Source organism: Frankliniella occidentalis, unplaced genomic scaffold (assembly GCF_000697945.3).
Source record: "Frankliniella occidentalis isolate FOCC.00 unplaced genomic scaffold, Focc_3.1 Scaffold296, whole genome shotgun sequence".
NCBI classification, from domain to species: Eukaryota; Metazoa; Arthropoda; class Insecta; order Thysanoptera; family Thripidae; genus Frankliniella; species Frankliniella occidentalis.
In genome coordinates this window covers 468,971-474,443 of record NW_026267422.1, presented here as the reverse complement: position 1 = coordinate 474,443, position 5,473 = coordinate 468,971, and positions in this window count along the sequence as shown.

Below are 5,473 nucleotides of genomic sequence, written 5' to 3'. Positions count from 1 at the left end.
CCTCCCTCTGTCTTAAAAACATACCCCCCCCCTCTTTTACGCACAAGCAAGGCCACACACTCAAAACAAACATCGCCGATACCCGACTTTCAATGTAAAGACATCCGCTTCGCAATGCCACTCCTGCATTATCATTAACTTCAAACCCAAACCAGCATGCGATAGCACACTTCACATATGAGGACCAAGTCATATGTTACACAATGGTACACGAGTCGTTATCGAAAAGAACTCCACACACTAAAACCTTGTGAAAATTTTTATTCGTATTTTACTGAGTCCTGTGTACGTGCTCTGCACACGCATTTTTTAATACGCCGGAGTCAACAAATTTGTTCATACTGGCGTATTATAAAATGCGTAAGCAGAGCACGTACACAGAACTCAGTAAGCTATGAATGAAAATGTTCATAAGCTTTTAGTGTGCATGTTACGATGCGCGTCATCGAAGAACGCGGCGCAGCATATGAGTGTAACATTCCACCCCTTTCTGTAACAGTACAATCGGACCAGTGCAGTAGTGAGGGGCACAGACAGCCCCGCCGGGCGGGCGCCGGGCGCCGCCGCCGCGCTGCCCCTTCGACTGACCTACTTTCTTGCTCCTGGGGCGCCGCCGGGCCCCGCGGGGTGGCCCGACCCGCGAGCAGTAACAGAGCGGCCGTTGAAAGCCGCGGCATAAAGCATCCAACGGATCTAAAGAAGAAGAGGTCGGAAAGGAGTCGGCTTGGGAGAGGAGGGGGGGGGAGGAACCCCCACGACAGCAGCCTTCTCATCCATTTACTAAAGCTATTTTGAGATTTTAAAACGAAAAGCCGTGTAGAAGTGGCGGCGAGTAAGTGAGCCGGCACGCATGACGTGACCCCTCCTGGCGGAGGCGCCGCCGCTGCAGCCAGTCCCGTGACGCCTGACACCGCGCCATACGGCACGTAACGCCGCGATTGACTCGCCGGCCGGGCCGGCCCGGGCCCCGCGGGCCTCCTGACAGATTGCCTGTCCCACTGACGGCTGATTCGTCGTGATGAATCGCGGCAGCCCAGCAGAGCGCCCTGCAGGGACCCGCCCGGCCGCCACTCCAACCAGTGTAAAGACACCTAGTTCGCGTGCTGAGCGAACAACGCGTATCGCTTTGTGAGAAGAGGGAGTTTCTAGAGAATTTGTCGTATGACTTCACACACAGCAAACATTTTTCCGGAAAATTGCGAGAGGGGGGGGGGGACTTTTCCTCCTGGTACAGACAGTCTTTAGGGGACTGTCTAAAATGGCATCCGGAAAATTGCTTTCCGGATTCGACCGGGAACTTCCCGGGAAATTATTTGCTGTGACGCAGTGAGAAGGACGAATTCTAATCGATGCTTCAGCTTCATCGCGACTGTATAGTACTGTACACAACAACCGCCCGTGTGCTCCGGGAGGAGAGCGCGCGCGCGCGTCACTGGCGCACTTGAAATGGCGCCGCGCCCCTCATTGAGCAGCGCGCACATGCCGCCGGGCGGGCGGGCGCGGGCTTTTCAAACGCGAGCGGGCCGCGGGCCGGGCGGCCGCGCCGATAGGAGCTCTGCGCCTTTACCATCAATCACACACACACAGCATCATATTGTCCCAAGTAACTTCTGCGGACTTGTCTTGGGCTCTATAAATAGTGTGATTGTGTGAGTGTGCGGGGCGCGTACATGTACAGAGGGCTGGCTCTCCGTCATAAATCATATTCGCGAGACCGAACGCGCAGAGAGGCGGCTCTCCGCTCGTTGTGTATACCGCGATCTGCATCTCTCCGACTGAAGGAACTCCTGCTGCTGCTGCTGCTGCTGGAACACCAACGACACGCCGAGAGGGAGGACGTATGGCGGAGGCGGAGCTGCGCCTGAAGGACGCGCTAATTACCTTACTGTTTTGTGTGGGTGGGAGAGAGAGAGAGAGAGAACATCGCGGAGCGAAAGGGCAACGCAGAGTGCGGCGATGAAGACCTCTAGAGAGGAGCAAGGCGAGAGGAAGGGGGTGGGGGAGGGGGGAGATAGCAAAACGTTTGCGAAGGCCGCGCTGCTGCGCTCACGTCGGCGTCGTGCGTGAGCGCGACAGAGAAAGGGATACACTGCGGACGCTATCAAGCCGCTATCAGCTGCGGACGCGTCTCACTCAGCGTCGCGTGCCTCCTTCCTGCCGAGGCGAGGCGAGGAGGGGCAGCGGCACTGTAGTGCAGTAGCGGGCACAAGGCGTCGCGGCGCCGGACATCCCTCTTTTGGAACGGCGCGGCCTGCTGATCTGGGCTGCTGGCGGCCAACGTCCGGCCACGCCACGCCACGCCCCGCCACGCCCCGCCACGCCCCGCCCCGCCACGCCTTTCCTGCCGCATGACCGACCGACCAGCTTGCCGCGACCGGTCAGACTAGAGTCGATTGGAACAAGGAAACAACGAGCATTGAGCAGCATTGCGGTGACGGCGGCGACCGGGCGACCTGTGAGCGGACCGTCGCGGCTGCACACACGGCAGCGCTGCACTGCTTGTCGTCGGTCATTCCAGTGTAACACACATAAAGTGTTGCGATTATTTATGTAACTGTAACCAAAAGAAACTAAATAAAGAAAACCTACAATTTTTTTTCGCCGTTCATCTTTGGAGTTGGGGGGAAGGATGCAAGTTTGTTGGTCTTTTCACATTGTTTTTGCTTGGGATGGACTCACTCGGTCATCATTAACTTTAGCCGCATGATCGCCCTCCCCCCTCTCCTTCCCCCAATCGCAAGCGCGGTCTCTTCCCTGGGTGATCGGCTGCCTCCGCGGCGTCTCCTCCTCTTCGTCTCCCGTCTCCGTCTCCCCCGCCTAATACTCTCACGCAGCCCTGCGAACAAGAATCCCTCTAATTGGCCGAAAATGCCGCGCCACGCCGCGCCACGCCACGATACATAAATCAGCAGCGGAGGGGAAGGCAATTCGGTGCCTTTGTCTCGGCAAAAAGAGCGGGCCTGGAGGTCCCTGGAGTCCTCCTGCGGGGTCCTGCAGGACCTGCAAAGGGTTTCGGCTCCTCCCTAACAAGGTTCGGGAGCAGCAACGTCCGACGGAAAGCAAAAATTCCCAGTAATCCCATTTCGAAGCCGTGTTCTTCTGTGTGCGACTGCCTGCCTGGGCAGCGGCCGCGCTGCTGCGTGGGCTCCGTGCGAGTAGGCAACCGGGCGGCACGGCTGCGTGCGGTGCAGCATACCTACACGCGGCAGCGGTGGAAACAGACCGACGCATGGCCACTTGAGTATTTTAGGCTCATTGAAATTTATATCCTGCTAGGTGTTTTCTTGTGTATGTTTTTTAAATTATTTTTTTTCGACAAAGTAACACACACGCGGCCGGACGACAACGCGCGCCCTTTCGAGGCGTCACGAGCAACGCTGCTGTGGTTTTGGGTGCCCTGTGGCCCGGCGTATGGTCTCGCCCATAGCTTTGGCCCGACGACCGTTACGCCCGGCCCGGCTCGGCCCCGCCCCGCCGCGGGAGGTGCTCGGGTACCATACCGTCCGCGCTGGAGGTCGTAAAGGACGCCGTCGACACACACACACACACACGACACACACACACACACACACTCACACACTCAGGAAGTGCGGGCCGTGCGGGAAGGGGCGTAACTATGGCAACGCGACTCTTGCTGCCGCCGGCGAAATTATGGCTTTGTGGCCGTGTCCCCCGTGTCGCACTTCTACCTCGCCTCGTACCTCAACAACGCCCCGACGGGAGAACACGGCCGCCGCAGCAACAAGAACCGGCAGAGGAAAAGCCGTCACGAGCATAACGCTTTTACACGTTACTCCATACCTCTCATATAAACGCAGGGAAAAGCAGCCGAAGTACGCGGACGAGTCTCATGCACTCATGCGGTGGTGATGTATGCCTTCTGCCTACGGGAGGTCCCTGCTGGCATTGGCGGTGTGAAACGGGGCGAGGGGGGAGGAGCGGGGTTGTTCACACATTCCGAATACATACACGTTGTGTTGACTCACGCGGGCAGGTGCGCGCCGGGTGCCGGGTGCCACTCCACGTCATGCACCTCCAGTGCCCCCCCAGCACACCGCGCACACCAGAGCAGATCCGACGCCGAGATAGTGCCTGACCGCCAGCACGGCACGTCCGCGGAGCTAAACGTCATTCTGCTCACCTGAAACAGAAACAGAAACCGTCAGTTTTACTGCAGCAATAATTCCATACGGCGCAGAACAATGTTATTCTTGATTCATAAGCACGCATCCTTATATATGTCAAAGCAATATTTTATATTTTTGTGTGATGTTCCAGCATTTGAATTTTCTTTCAGAACACCATTTCCAATAAAATTAAGTTTTGTGCTACAGTCAAGATGATGTTTTCAGTGCTGTTGTTGTTGTTGTTGTTGTTGTTGTTGTTGTTGTTGTTGTTGTTGTTGTTGTTGTTGTTGTTGTTGTTGATTTCAAATGGAAATGATGGAAACTGGTTTTAGAAACTATGACTGATGAATTATTTGCTTTTTTTTTGTCCATGAGTTAATGACAAACACGATGACACACACACAGACCACACCGCATATGCAGGATGCGGGCCAGCCGTGCCGTGGGGGCCCGGGCCGAGCCAGGCCAGGCCTCCGGGCCACACCACAAGACAACACGCGCACCGCACGCTGCAGCACGCTGCGCTGCACGGCCACGGCGCTCCAGCGGGGAATGCGGGTCGAGCCGCAGCCGTCCAAATCAATCCGCTAGAGCTGTGCCGACCCTCCGGACCCCTCCGGACCCATCCCTCATGCTGGCCGATGTCAGTGGGCAGCGTCAGCAACGCGTCAGCCGCCGCGAACCGCTGTCTGTGGGGTAACGCCTGGGTAACGCGATGCGGAAGGTCTCTGTGAGTCAACGAACTGTACTTTACAAAGTTTCTGCAGCACCCCTTCGAAGCCGCGCATCATGGTTTCAACAGTGCCAAAGGCAAATAAACCGGTGAAAATGTTTTCGATGTGGATAAATTGGAAAGAGACAAGCTTCCCTACGGGTAGTATAGCCATGAAATCATGGAATCCACTGTAAACTCATGCATCGGCTCGCGATCCGCTCGTTCTTGACATTTCCAGACGGGAGCGGGCAGAGATCGTCAACGCACGGGCTGTCGGGCCGGCTCACCCGACGACAGCCAGCCGCCAGCGCCAAGCCGCTGACCCGAGCCCGAGCCGAGGTTTCGGGCTCGGTCCAGTCTCGGCTCACCGCTCGCTGCAGGTGAGGGGAGCTGAGCGGGGCAAGGTGGGGTAGGAGCTGGCGGGCTGAGTTCGGGCTCGGCCCGCTCGAAAGCTTTCGAGCGGGCCAAGCCCGATCGAAAGTGCTTCGGGCAGGCAAGCGGACTGCCAGCCCGTGCGTTGACAATCTCTGGGAGCGGGCAGGTTGCCGTTGCCCGCTATGTATGTATATAGGGACCGGGAGCGGAGCCGATCAGAAGTCACCTGCCTTGACCCTATAATAAGGGCCTGCTG